Source organism: Siphateles boraxobius, unplaced genomic scaffold (genome assembly GCF_051911475.1).
Source record: "Siphateles boraxobius isolate OS27281-9 unplaced genomic scaffold, OSU_SipBor_1 108, whole genome shotgun sequence".
NCBI classification, from domain to species: Eukaryota; Metazoa; Chordata; class Actinopteri; order Cypriniformes; family Leuciscidae; genus Siphateles; species Siphateles boraxobius.
Window position 1 is genome coordinate 530,001 of NW_027508709.1, and position 15,000 is coordinate 545,000.

At 44.1% G+C, this 15,000-nt stretch overlaps 1 long non-coding RNA gene across 1 annotated transcript in view; it reads left to right on the forward strand.

Annotated features, from left to right (window-relative positions):
• Positions 1 to 15,000, forward strand: part of LOC143756680 (uncharacterized) — a 28,692-nt gene that overhangs the window by 13,265 nt on the left and 427 nt on the right. The gene's annotated exons all lie outside the window — the stretch shown is intronic.

The window sequence follows — 15,000 nt, forward strand, 5'->3', positions numbered from 1 at the left end:
TTTAGATTAATTAAAAAAATAATTATTAAAATAAATAATCAATTATATTTCTGATTGAAGTAAATACATGCAATTACATTAAAATAAGTAATCAAATGATTAAATAAAAATACGATTAAAATAAAATTATTAAATGAAAATTATTAAGTAAATTAGATGCATTAAAATAAGTAAATAAATGGTTAAATCAAAATTTTGTTACAAGATGTAAATTAATAAATAAATAAATAAAAATCTGCACATTTAAAATAAAGTAAATAAAAATAAATAATTCAATAAAACATTGTTAAAGTAATACATAAAATTAGATTAAAATAAGTCAACTAATGATTAAATAAATTAGATCAATACTAAAATGTAATGAAAATTAGATTAAAATAAACAAGTAAATATATAATACATAACTGTACAGTACTGTACTGTAAAAAAGTAATAATGTAATTTCATAACCGAAACTCCTGATCTGCTGTGTTGCTTGTGAAGTTACAAATTAAGCTTTTATTATTGACAACTAAGACCTGCATGCAAATAGAATGTTTATAAAATATTTTTATTTATACAACAAACTAAAGAAGATGACTCCATAACACTGTCTGTCATGGTAATAAAACATGAGATCTGATATAATAGTGCAACAAAAAAAAAATCAACACCCTTATTTATTCACATAATTCAGCATTTTTTCAAGAACACTGTTAAAATGAATAAACACATCTTTGGTGCTTTTCTTTGAGCTTCTAAACCTTCTCTTGTGTTTCGCCAATAATGTATTCAAATTTATCAAAAATGTTTTGTCATTTTATGTAATATTCTTTTTAAAGCATGTGTTTTGTGTTGGTTTTACATCTGATTTGACAGCATGCTCCTGTCTGTATTGTTACAGTTGGTTAACATTAGTTACTTTCACGTTAATTAACATGTAAGTACTATGAACAGTTGTATTGTTAACAAAGATGATTAAATACTGTAATAAATGCATTGTTGTTAGTCAATGCAACTACTTAACTAATGGGACCTTAATTTAAAAGGGTTACCGATACATTTAATATCTAATCTTTTTGGCTACTTGCCCACATTTTAATTGGACGGATTTCTCTAATAATTTAATATGACATAGATTAGTGACAGCATATTTTCAAGAAAATTGCAGGAATAATTGAAATTTTAAGACTTCAACTTACAGGTAAAGGTGTTCTGAAACACAGTATATGGTTACCTAGAGGAATTGTGTGCATTCACACACACACACACACACACACACACACACACACACACACACACACACACACACACACACACACACACACACACACACACACACACACACACACACACATGTAGTGTTTCCATGTTTAATGGGGACTTTCTAGGGATGCACCGATACCGATACCAGTATCGGTATCGGGCCCGATACCAAGCTCATGTACTTGTACTCGTACTCGTAAAAATACCCCGATACCAAAGACCGATACCTCACGTATATCCTTAGCTTATATTTCTTAATTCTTATGAACACTCTTCCTGCAGTTATAGTGTTGCTAGATTTAATAGTACACTCTAATATTTCACTTTACACTTTCGGCTGTGATTACATTGTTACTCAGTGTTATGTTAAACATTTGTTCTGTGATTTCTTTGGCACCTTATGACAAATTTGATTGTCTTGTTGTCTGTGATTTCTTTAGCACTTTGACAACTTTGTGACAGGCAGGTAAAAATTACATTCATTATGTCCTTGGTTTTGCCCTTTGGAGGTTATTGGACACTGTGAAATTTGGGCTTTGAAAATTTGTGATAAGCACAATAAGAATTATTTATTTTTTTAGGTTTATTTAAGTTGTTGAAAATAAAGATGCTGATTTGTTCATTAGTCTCATTGTGTTGTTCTTAGAAAATTGCCACATAAAACGAGAACCCCCCCAGTACAACAGGCATCGGTATCGGTATCGGCGAGTACCAGGAAAAAAATATCGGTACTCGTACTCGACCCTTAAAAAGTGGTATCGGTGCATCCCTAGGACTTTCCATAGACATAATGATTTTTATACTGTACAAACTGTATATTCTATTCCCTTAAACTAACCCTACCCCTAAACCTGCCCATCACACACACACACACACACACACACACACACACACACACACACACACACACACACACACACACACACACACACACACACACACACACACACACACACACACTAACCCTACCCCTAAACCTGCCCATCACACACACACACATACACTAACCCTACCCCTAAACCTGCCCATCACACACACACACACACTAACCCTACCCCTAAACCTACCCATCACAGAAAACTTTCTGCATTTTTACATTTTCAAAAAACATCACTTAGTATGATTTATAAGCTGTTTTCCTCATGGGGACCAAAAAATGTCCCCACACGAACAAGGATTTCAGATATTGCCATCCTTATGGGGACATTTTGTCCCCATAAGGTAGGGTTTACCAGGCCACACACACACACACACACACACACACACACACACACACACACACACACACACACACACACACACACACACACACACACTCTCTCTCTCACTCTCTCTCACACTCTCTCACTCACACTCACACTCTCTCACTCACACTCACACACACACACTTTAGCAGTCTGACTTTACCTTCTGAAAGTAAGTTTCGTATCTGCAGCTGCAGCTGGAGAACAGCTGTGTGTCAGTCGATGTTGTGCTGAAACTTCAGCTTGTTCTGGAAGAAATCTTGCATTATTTAAAAGAATGCGAAGGTGCCAGTATTTTCAGACTGGGTCTGTTCTAGAGGAAATTCGCTGTTTTAATCCTCAACCCTGTGAACCCGATAGTCTGGAAAATCAAAATTTTTGAAGTCGAACGGTTTATAGACATGTTTTTTAAAAAGTCAAAAAAAAGTTTGCATATGTTTTTGTATCATATTTATCATATTTACTCATATAGAGGAAAAACACCTAATTTGGCATTTATTATCATAGTCAAAGTTGATTGCTCACTCTCACACACACACACACACACACACTCTCTCACTCACACACTCACACTCACACACACATACTCTCTCTCTCTCTCTCTCTCACACACGCATACTCACACACACACACACTCACACACACATACTCTCTCACACACACACAAACACACGCAAATATTCACACACACACACACACACACACACACACTCAAACACACACACACACACTCTCTCTCTCTCTCTCACACACACACACACACACACACACACACACACACACACACACACACACACACACACACACACTCACACACACATACTCTCTCTCACACACACAAACACACGCAAATATTCTCACACACACTCAAACACACACACACACACACACGCTAAATCCACAACCCTGTAAACCTGATAATCAGAAGAATCAAAAGTTTTGAAGTCGGACAGTTTAGAGACATAACGTTTTTTTAAAGTCTAAAACAAGTTTGCATGTGTTTGTATGATATTTGATGCAGAATTTTATGGCTCATATAGTATGGAGGAAAAAACACATCATTTAGAGGCCTCAGAAACTCATGTGTCAGATCTGATCCAGTGGGCTTTATAAGGTTGATGAGGGTCACAGAGATTCTGAGTTACAGGTCACAGAGTTGCAGGTCTCAGAGTTACAGGTCACAGAGTTGCAGGTCTCAGAGTTACAGGTCTCAGAGTTGCAGGTCTCAGAGTTACAGGTCACAGAGTTGCAGGTCTCAGAGTTACAGGTCTCAGAGTTACAGGTCGCAGAGTTACAGGTCACAGAGTTACAGGTCACAGAGTTACAGGTCGCAGAGTTACAGGTCGCAGAGTTACAGGTCTCAGAGTTTCAGGTCTCAGAGTTTCAGGTCTCAGAGTTTCAGGTCACAGAGTTACAGGTCTCAGAGTTACAAGTCACAGAGTTGCAGGTCTCAGAGTTACAGGTCACAGGGTTTCAGGTCTCAGAGTTACAGGTCACAGGGTTACAGGTCTCAGAGTTACAGGTCTCAGAGTTACAGGTCTCAGAGTTACAGGTCATAGAGTTACAGGTCACAGAGTTACAGTTCTCAGAGTTACAGGTTACAGGTCTCGAGTTACAGGTCACAGAGTTACATGTCACAGAGTTACAGGTCTCAGAGTTACAGGTCTCAGAGTTACATGTCTCAGAGTTACAGTTCACAGAGTTACAGGTCTCAGAGTTACAGTTCTCAGAGTTACAGGTTACAGGTCTCAGAGTTACAGGTCACAGAGTTACAGGTCACAGAGTAACAGGTCTCAGAGTTACAGGTCTCAGAGTTATAGGTCTCAGAGTTACAGGTCTCAGAGTTACAGGTCTCAGAGTTACAGGTCACAGAGTTACAGGTCTCAGAGTTACTGGTCACAGAGTTACAGGTCTCAGAGTTACAGGTCACAGAGTTACAGGTCTCAGAGTTACAGGTCACAGAGTTGCAGGTCTCAGAGTTACAGGTCTCAGAGTTACAGGTCACAGAGTTACAGGTCTCAGAGTTACAGGTCTCAGAGTTACAGGTCTCAGAGTTACAGGTCTCAGAGTTACAGGTCAGAGAGTTACAGGTCTCAGAGTTACAGGTCACAGAGTTACAGGTCTCAGAGTTACAGGTCTCAGAGTTACAGGTCTCAGAGTTACAGGTCACAGAGTTACAGGTCACAGAGTTACAGTTCTCAGAGTTACAGGTTGCAGGTCTCAGAGTTACAGGTCACAGAGTTACAGGTCTCAGAGTTACAGGTCTCAGAGTTACAGGTCACAGAGTTACAGGTCACAGAGTTACAGGTCTCAGAGTTACAGGTCTCAGAGTTACAGGTCACAGAGTTACAGGTCACAGAGTTACAGTTCTCAGAGTTACAGGTCTCAGAGTTACAGGTCTCAGAGTTACAGGTCTCAGAGTTACAGGTCACAGAGTTACAGGTCACAGAGTTACAGGTCTCAGAGTTACAGGTCACAGAGTTGCAGGTCTCAGAGTTACAGGTCTCAGAGTTACAGGTCACAGAGTTACAGGTCTCAGAGTTACAGGTCTCAGAATTACAGGTCACAGAGTTACAGGTCTCAGAGTTACAGGTCACAGAGTTACAGGTCACAGAGTTACAGGTCTCAGAGTTACAGGTCTCAGAGTTACAGGTCACAGAGTTACAGGTCACAGAGTTACAGTTCTCAGAGTTACAGGTTACAGGTCTCAGAGTTACAGGTCACAGAGTTACAGGTCTCAGAGTTACAGGTCACAGAGTTACAGGTCTCAGAGTTACAGGTCTCAGAGTTACAGGTCTCAGAGTTACAGGTCACAGAGTTACAGGTCACAGAGTTGCAGGTCTCAGAGTTACAGGTCTCAGAGTTACAGGTCACAGAGTTACAGGTCTCAGAGTTACAGGTCTCAGAGTTACAGGTCTCAGAGTTACAGGTCTCAGAGTTACAGGTCAGAGAGTTACAGGTCTCAGAGTTACAGGTCACAGAGTTACAGGTCTCAGAGTTACAGGTCTCAGAGTTACAGGTCTCAGAGTTACAGGTCACAGAGTTACAGGTCACAGAGTTACAGTTCTCAGAGTTACAGGTTGCAGGTCTCAGAGTTACAGGTCACAGAGTTACAGGTCTCAGAGTTACAGGTCTCAGAGTTACAGGTCACAGAGTTACAGGTCACAGAGTTACAGGTCTCAGAGTTACAGGTCTCAGAGTTACAGGTCACAGAGTTACAGGTCACAGAGTTACAGTTCTCAGAGTTACAGGTCTCAGAGTTACAGGTCTCAGAGTTACAGGTCTCAGAGTTACAGGTCACAGAGTTACAGGTCACAGAGTTACAGGTCTCAGAGTTACAGGTCACAGAGTTGCAGGTCTCAGAGTTACAGGTCTCAGAGTTACAGGTCACAGAGTTACAGGTCTCAGAGTTACAGGTCTCAGAATTACAGGTCACAGAGTTACAGGTCTCAGAGTTACAGGTCACAGAGTTACAGGTCACAGAGTTACAGGTCTCAGAGTTACAGGTCTCAGAGTTACAGGTCACAGAGTTACAGGTCACAGAGTTACAGTTCTCAGAGTTACAGGTTACAGGTCTCAGAGTTACAGGTCACAGAGTTACAGGTCTCAGAGTTACAGGTCACAGAGTTACAGGTCTCAGAGTTACAGGTCTCAGAGTTACAGGTCTCAGAGTTACAGGTCACAGAGTTACAGGTCACAGAGTTACAGTTCTCAGAGTTACAGGTCACAGAGTTACAGGTCTCAGAGTTACAGGTCTCAGAGTTACAGGTCTCAGAGTTACAGGTCGCAGAGTTACAGGTCACAGAGTTACAGGTCTCAGAGTTGCAGGTCACAGAGTTACAGGTCACAGAGTTACAGGTCACAGAGTTACAGGTCACAGAGTTACAGGTCTCAGAGTTACAGGTCACAGAGTTGCAGGTCTCAGAGTTACAGGTCTCAGAGTTACAGGTCACAGAGTTACAGGTCACAGAGTTACAGGTCTCAGAATTACAGGTCACAGAGTTACAGGTCTCAGAGTTACAGGTCACAGAGTTACAGGTCACAGAGTTACAGGTCTCAGAGTTACAGGTCACAGAGTTACAGGTCACAGAGTTACAGGTCACAGAGTTACAGTTCTCAGAGTTACAGGTTACAGGTCTCAGAGTTACAGGTCACAGAGTTACAGGTCTCAGAGTTACAGGTCACAGAGTTACAGGTCTCAGAGTTACAGGTCTCAGAGTTACAGGTCTCAGAGTTACAGGTCACAGAGTTACAGGTCACAGAGTTACAGTTCTCAGAGTTACAGGTCTCAGAGTTACAGGTCACAGAGTTACAGGTCTCAGAGTTACAGGTCTCAGAGTTACAGGTCTCAGAGTTACAGGTCGCAGAGTTACAGGTCACAGAGTTACAGGTCTCAGAGTTACAGGTCACAGAGTTACAGGTCACAGAGTTACAGGTCACAGAGTTACAGGTCTTAGAGTTACAGGTCTCAGAGTTACAGGTCACAGAGTTACAGGTCACAGAGTTACAGTTCTCAGAGTTACAGGTCACAGAGTTACAGGTCACAGAGTTGCAGGTCTCAGAGTTACAGGTGTCAGAGTTGCAGGTCTCAGAGTTACAGGTCTCAGAGTTATAGGTCTCAGAGTTACAGGTCTCAGAGTTACAGGTCTCAGAGTTACAGGTCACAGAGTTTCAGGTCTCAGAGTTACAGGTCACAGAGTTGCAGGTCTCGGAGTTGCAGGTCTCAGAGTTACAGTGCACGGAGTTACAGGTCTCAGAGTTACATGTCTCGGAGTTACAGGTCTCAGAGTTACAGGTCTCAGAGTTACAGGTCTCAGAGTTAAGTGTCACAGAGTTACAGGTCTCAGAGTTACAGGTCACAGAGTTGCAGGTCTCAGAGTTGCAGGTCACAGAGTTACAGGTCTCAGAGTTACAGGTCTCAGAGTTACAGGTCTCAGAGTTACAGGTCACAGGGTTAAAGGTCGCAGAGTTACAGGTCACAGAGTTACAGGTCACAGAGTTACAGGTCTCAGAGTTACATGTCACAGAGTTACAGGTCACAGAGTTACAGGTCTCAGAGTTACAGGTCTCAGAGTTACAGGTCACAGAGTTGCAGGTCTCGGAGTTGCAGGTCTCAGAGTTACAGTTCACAGAGTTACAGGTCTCAGAGTTACAGGTCTCAGAGTTACAGGTCTCAGAGTTACAGGTCACAGAGTTACAGGTCACAGAGTTACAGGTCTCAGAGTTACATGTCACAGAGTTACAGGTCACAGAGTTACAGGTCTCAGAGTTACAGGTCACAGAGTTACAGGTCACAGAGTTACAGGTCTCGGAGTTGGAGGTTACAGAGTTACAGGTCTCAGAGTTACAGGTCACAGAGTTACAGGTCGCAGAGTTACAGGTCGCAGAGTTACAGATCACAGAGTTACAGGTCTCAGAGTTACAGGTCTCAGAGTTACAGGTCTCAGAGTTTCAGGTCTCAGAGTTACATGTCACAGAGTTACAGGTCTCAGAGTTACAGGTCACAGAGTTGCAGGTCTCAGAGTTACAGGTCACAGGGTTTCAGGTCTGAGAGTTACAGGTCACAGGGTTACAGGTCTCAGAGTTACAGGTCTCAGAGTTACAGGTCTCAGAGTTACAGGTCACAGAGTTACAGGTCACAGAGTTACAGTTCTCAGAGTTACAGGTTCAGGTCTCAGAGTTACAGGTCACAGAGTTACAGGTCACAAAGTTACAGGTCTCAGAGTTACAGGTCTCAGAGTTGCATGTCTCAGAGTTACAGTTCACAGAGTTACAGGTCACAGAGTTACAGGTCTCAGAGTTACAGTTCTCAGAGTTACAGGTTACAGGTCTCAGAGTTACAGGTCACAGAGTTACAGGTCACAGAGTTACAGGTCTCAGAGTTACAGTTCTCAGAGTTACAGGTCTCAGAGTTACAGGTCTCAGAGTAATAGGTCTCAGAGTTACAGGTCTCAGAGTTACAGGTCTCAGAGTTACAGGTCACAGAGTTACAGGTCTCAGAGTTACAGGTCACAGAGTTACAGGTCTCAGAGTTACAGGTCACAGAGTTGCAGGTCTCAGAGTTACAGGTCTCAGAGTTGCAGGTCTCAGAGTTACAGGTCTCAGAGTTACAGGTCACAGAGTTACAGGTCTCAGAGTTACAGGTCACAGAGTTACAGGTCTCAGAGTTACAGGTCGCAGAGTTACAGGTCGCAGAGTTACAGGTCACAGAGTTGCAGGTCTCGGAGTTGCAGGTCTCAGAGTTACAGATCACAGAGTTACAGGTCTCAGAGTTACAGGTCTCAGAGTTTCAGGTCTCAGAGTTACAGGTCTCAGAGTTACATGTCTCAGAGTTACAGTTCACAGAGTTACAGGTCACAGAGTTACAGGTCTCAGAGCTACAGGTCTCAGAGCTACAGGTCTCAGAGTTACAGGTCACAGAGTTACAGGTCTCAGAGTTACATGTCACAGAGTTACAGGTCTCAGAGTTACATGTCACAGAGTTACAGGTCACAGAGTTACAGGTCTCAGAGTTACAGGTCACAGAGTTACAGGTCTCAGAGTTACAGGTCTAGGAGTTGGAGGTTACAGAGATAAAGGCCTCAGAGTTACAGGTCACAGAGTTACAGGTCGCAGAGTTACAGGTCGCAGAGTTACAGATCTCAGAGTTACAGGTCACAGAGTTACAGGTCGCAGAGTTACAGGTCGCAGAGTTACAGGTCGCAGAGTTACAGGTCACAGAGTTGCAGGTCTCGGAGTTGCAGGTCTCAGAGTTACAGATCACAGAGTTACAGGTCTCAGAGTTACAGGTCTCAGAGTTACAGGTCTCAGAGTTTCAGGTCTCAGAGTTACATGTCACAGAGTTACAGGTCTCAGAGTTACAGGTCACAGAGTTGCAGGTCTCAGAGTTACAGGTCACAGGGTTTCAGGTCTCAGAGTTACAGGTCACAGGGTTACAGGTCTCAGAGTTACAGATCTCAGAGTTACAGGTCACAGAGTTACAGGTCGCAGAGTTACAGGTCGCAGAGTTACAGGTCGCAGAGTTACAGGTCACAGAGTTGCAGGTCTCGGAGTTGCAGGTCTCAGAGTTACAGATCACAGAGTTACAGGTCTCAGAGTTACAGGTCTCAGAGTTACAGGTCTCAGAGTTTCAGGTCTCAGAGTTACATGTCACAGAGTTACAGGTCTCAGAGTTACAGGTCACAGAGTTGCAGGTCTCAGAGTTACAGGTCACAGGGTTTCAGGTCTCAGAGTTACAGGTCACAGGGTTACAGGTCTCAGAGTTACAGGTCTCAGAGTTACAGTTCTCAGAGTTACAGGTCACAGAGTTGCAGGTCTCAGAGTTACAGGTCTCAGAGTTGCAGGTCTCAGAGTTACAGGTCTCAGAGTTACAGGTCACAGAGTTACAGGTCTCAGAGTTACATGTCACAGAGTTACATGTCACAGAGTTACAGGTCACAGAGTTACAGGTCTCAGAGTTACAGGTCACAGAGTTACAGGTCACAGAGTTAGAGGTCTCAGAGTTACATGTCACAGAGTTACATGTCACAGAGTTACAGGTCTCAGAGCTACAGATCACAGAGTTACAGGTCACAGAGTTACAGGTCTCGGAGTTGGAGGTTACAGAGTTACAGGTCTCAGAGTTACAGGTCACAGAGTTACAGGTCGCAGAGTTACAGGTCGCAGAGTTACAGATCTCAGAGTTACAGGTCACAGAGTTGCAGGTCTCAGAGTTGCAGGTCACAGAGTTACAGGTCTCAGAGTTACAGGTCTCAGAGTTACAGGTCACAGGGTTACAGGTCGCAGAGTTACTGGTCACAGAGTTACAGGTCACAGAGTTACAGGTCTCAGAGTTACATGTCACAGAGTTACAGGTCACAGAGTTACATGTCACAGAGTTACAGGTCTCAGAGTTACAGGTCACAGAGTTGCATGTCTCAGAGTTGCAGGTCACAGAGTTACAGGTCACAGAGTTACAGGTCTCAGAGTTACAGGTCACAGGGTTACAGGTCGCAGAGTTACAGGTCACAGAGTTACAGGTCACAGAGTTACAGGTCTCAGAGTTACATGTCACAGAGTTACAGGTCACAGAGTTACATGTCACAGAGTTACAGGTCTCAGAGTTACAGGTCACAGAGTTGCATGTCTCAGAGTTGCAGGTCACAGAGTTACATGTCACAGAGTTACAGGTCACAGAGTTACAGGTCTCAGAGTTACAGGTCACAGAGTTACAGGTCTCAGAGTTACATGTCACAGAGTTACATGTCACAGAGTTACAGGTCACAGAGTTACAGGTCTCAGAGTTATAGGTCACAGAGTTACAGGTCACAGAGTTACAGGTCTCAGAGTTACATGTCACAGAGTTACATGTCACAGAGTTACAGGTCTCAGAGCTACAGATCACAGAGTTACAGGTCACAGAGTTACAGGTCTTGGAGTTGGAGGTTACAGAGTTACAGGTCTCAGAGTTACAGGTCACAGAGTTACAGGTCGCAGAGTTACAGGTCGCAGAGTTACAGGTCGCAGAGTTACAGATCTCAGAGTTACAGGTCACAGAGTTGCAGGTCTCAGAGTTACAGGTCACAGAGTTGCAGGTCTCGGAGTTGCAGGTCTCAGAGTTACAGTTCACAGAGTTACAGGTCTCAGAGTTACAGGTCTCAGAGTTACAGGTCTCAGAGTTACATGTCACAGAGTTACAGGTCTCAGAGTTACAGGTCACAGAGTTGCAGGTCTCAGAGTTGCAGGTCACAGAGTTACAGGTCTCAGAGTTACAGGTCTCAGAGTTACAGGTCACAGGGTTACAGGTCGCAGAGTTACAGGTCACAGAGTTACAGGTCTCAGAGTTACATGTCACAGAGTTACAGGTCACAGAGTTACAGGTCTCAGAGTTACAGGTCTCAGAGTTACAGGTCACAGAGTTACAGGTCTCAGAGTTACATGTCACAGAGTTACAGGTCTCAGAGTTACAGGTCACAGAGTTACAGGTCACAGAGTTACAGGTCTCAGAGTTACAGGTCACAGAGTTACAGGTCACAGAGTTACAGGTCTCGGAGTTGGAGGTTACAGAGTTACAGGTCTCAGAGTTACAGGTCACAGAGTTACAGGTCGCAGAGTTACAGGTCGCAGAGTTACAGATCTCAGAGTTACAGGTCACAGAGTTACAGGTCACAGAGTTACAGGTCGCAGAGTTACAGGTCGCAGAGTTACAGGTCGCAGAGTTACAGGTCACAGAGTTGCAGGTCTCGGAGTTGCAGGTCTCAGAGTTGCAGGTCTCAGAGTTACAGATCACAGAGTTACAGGTCTCAGAGTTACAGGTCTCAGAGTTTCAGGTCTCAGAGTTACATGTCACAGAGTTACAGGTTTCAGAGTTACAGGTCACAGAGTTGCAGGTCTCAGAGTTACAGGTCACAGGGTTTCAGGTCTCAGAGTTAAAGGGTCACAGGGTTACAGATCTCAGAGTTACAGGTCTCAGAGTTACAGGTCTCAGAGTTACAGGTCACAGAGTTACAGGTCACAGAGTTACAGTTCTCAGAGTTACAGGTTACAGGTCACAGAGTTACAGGTCACAGAGTTACAGGTCACAGAGTTACAGGTCTCAGAGTTACAGGTCTCAGAGTTACATGTCTCAGAGTTACAGTTCACAGAGTTACAGGTCACAGGGTTTCAGGTCTCAGAGTTACAGGTCACAGGGTTACAGGTCTCAGAGTTACAGGTCACAGAGTTACAGGTCTCAGAGTTACAGGTCACAGAGTTGCAGGTCTCAGAGTTGCAGGTCACAGGGTTACAGGTCTCAGAGTTACAGGTCACAGAGTTACATGTCTCAGAGTTACAGGTCTCAGAGTTTCAGGTCACAGGGTTAAAGGTCACAGAGTTACAGGTCTCAGAGTTACATGTCACAGAGTTACAGGTCTCAGAGTTACATGTCACAGAGTTACATGTCACAGAGTTACAGGTCTCAGAGCTACAGATCACAGAGTTACAGGTCTCAGAGTTACAGGTCTCAGAGTTACAGGTCACAGAGTTACAGGTCTCAGAGTTACATGTCACAGAGTTACAGGTCTCAGAGTTACATGTCACAGAGTTACATGTCTAAGAGTTACAGGTCACAGAGTTACAGGTCACAGAGTTACAGGTCACAGAGTTACAGGTCTCGGAGTTGGAGGTTACAGAGTTACAGGTCTCAGAGTTACAGGTCTCAGAGTTACATGTCACAGAGTTACATGTCTAAGAGTTACAGGTCACAGAGTTACAGGTCTCAGAGTTACAGGTCACAGAGTTACATGTCTAAGAGCTACAGGTCACAGAGTTACAGGTCTCAGAGTTACAGGTCACAGAGTTACAGGTCACAGAGTTACAGGTCTCGGAGTTGGAGGTTACAGAGTTACAGGTCTGAGAGTTACAGGTCACAGAGTTACAGGTCACAGAGTTACAGGTCGCAGAGTTACAGATCTCAGAGTTACAGGTCACAGAGTTACAGGTCACAGAGTTACAGGTCACAGAGTTACAGGTCGCAGAGTTACAAGTCTCAGAGTTACAAGCCGCAGAGTTACAGGTCGCAGAGTTACAGGTCTCAGAGTTAAAGGTCTCAGAGTTACAGGTCACAGAGTTACAGATCACAGAGTTACAGGTCTCAGAGTTACAGGTCACAGAGTTACAGGTCACAGAGTTACAGGTCTCAGAGTTACAGGTCTCAGAGTTACAGGTCACAGAGTTACAGGTCACAGAGTTACAGGTCACAGAGTTACATGTCACAGAGTTACAGGTCACAGAGTTACAGGTCTCAGAGTTACAGGTCACAGAGTTACAGGTCAAAGAGGTACAGGTCACAGAGTTACAGGTCACAGAGTTACAGGTCACAGAGTTACAGGTCACAGAGTTACATGTCACAGAGTTACAGGTCTCAGAGTTACAGGTCACAGAGTTACAGGTCACAGAGTTACATGTCACAGAGTTACAGGTCACAGAGTTACAGGTCACAGAGTTACAGGTCACAAAGTTGCAGGTCACAGAGTTGCAGGTCACAGAGTTACAGGTCACAGAGTTACAGGTCACAGAGTTACAGGTCACAGAGTTGCAGTTCACAGAGTTGCAGTTCACAGAGTTGCAGTTCACAGAGTTGCAGGTCACAGAGTTGCAGGTCACAGAGTTACAGGTCTCAGAGTTACAGGTCTCAGAGTTACAGGTCACAGAGTTGCAGTTCACAGAGTTAAAGGTCTCAGAGTTACAGGTCGCAGAGTTACAGGTCGCAGAGTTACAGGTCACCCGTGTTACAGGTCACCCGTGTTACAGGTCTCAGAGTTACAGGTCACAGAGTTACAGGTCTCAGAGTTACAGGTCACAGAGTTAAAGGTCACAGAGTTACATGTCACAGAGTTACAGGTCACAGAGTTACAGGTCACAGAGTTACATGTCACAGAGTTACAGGTCACAGAGTTACAGGTCACAGAGTTGCAGGTCTCAGAGTTACAGGTCACAGAGTTACATGTCACAGAGTTACAGGTCACAGAGTTACAGGTCACAGAGTTACATGTCACAGAGTTACAGGTCACAGAGTTACAGGTCACAGAGTTACAGGTCACAGAGTTACATGTCACAGAGTTACAGGTCACAGAGTTACAGGTCACAGAGTTACAGGTCACAGAGTTACATGTCACAGAGTTACAGGTCACAGAGTTACAGGTCACAGAGTTACATGTCACAGAGTTACAGGTCACAGAGTTACAGGTCACAGAGTTACAGGTCACAGAGTTGCAGTTCACAGAGTTGCAGTTCACAGAATTGCAGTTCACAGAGTTGCAGGTCACAGAGTTGCAGGTCACAGAGTTACAGGTCTCAGAGTTACAGGTCACAGAGTTGCAGTTCACAGAGTTAAAGGTCTCAGAGTTACAGGTCGCAGAGTTGCAGGTCGCAGAGTTACAGGTCACAGAGTTACAGGTCACAGAGTTACAGGTCGCAGAGTTAAAGATCAGAGGTCACAGCTGTCCGTTAGCTCAGCACATGCTGTGTAACGGCATCAGTGCTGGATTTCTGTGAGCAGGAGCTGTGAAGGTGATCTGTAGTGTGTGTGTGAAGGTGATCTGTTTGTGTCACTCGGGTCGCAGTGGCTCTGAGCTGATGATAGATCAGTTTTGACACATTGAGGATGCCGCGTCTCCAGAGACTCGCTGTGGGACACATCAGTTTATTCTCCTCTTTTCTGACCGGCGTCTAAAATTCCTCCATGCGCTGCAGGCCAGATCGGGAATGTTAAGCAAGTGTATGATATGAATGTGAATTTGTGTGTGTGTGTGTGTGTGTGTGTGTGTGTGTGTTTGTGTGTGTGTGTGTGTGTGTGTGAGTGTGTGTGTGTGTGTGTGTGTGTGTGTGTGTGTGTGTGTGTGTGTGTGTGTGTGTGTGTGTGTGTGTGTGTGTGTGTGTGTGTGTGTGTGTGTGTGTGTGTGTGTGTGTGTGTGTGTGTGTGTGTGTGAGTGAGTGAGTGAGAGTGTGTGAGCTCATTAAAAAAGCATTTATGATACATTATTCCAACTGAAGG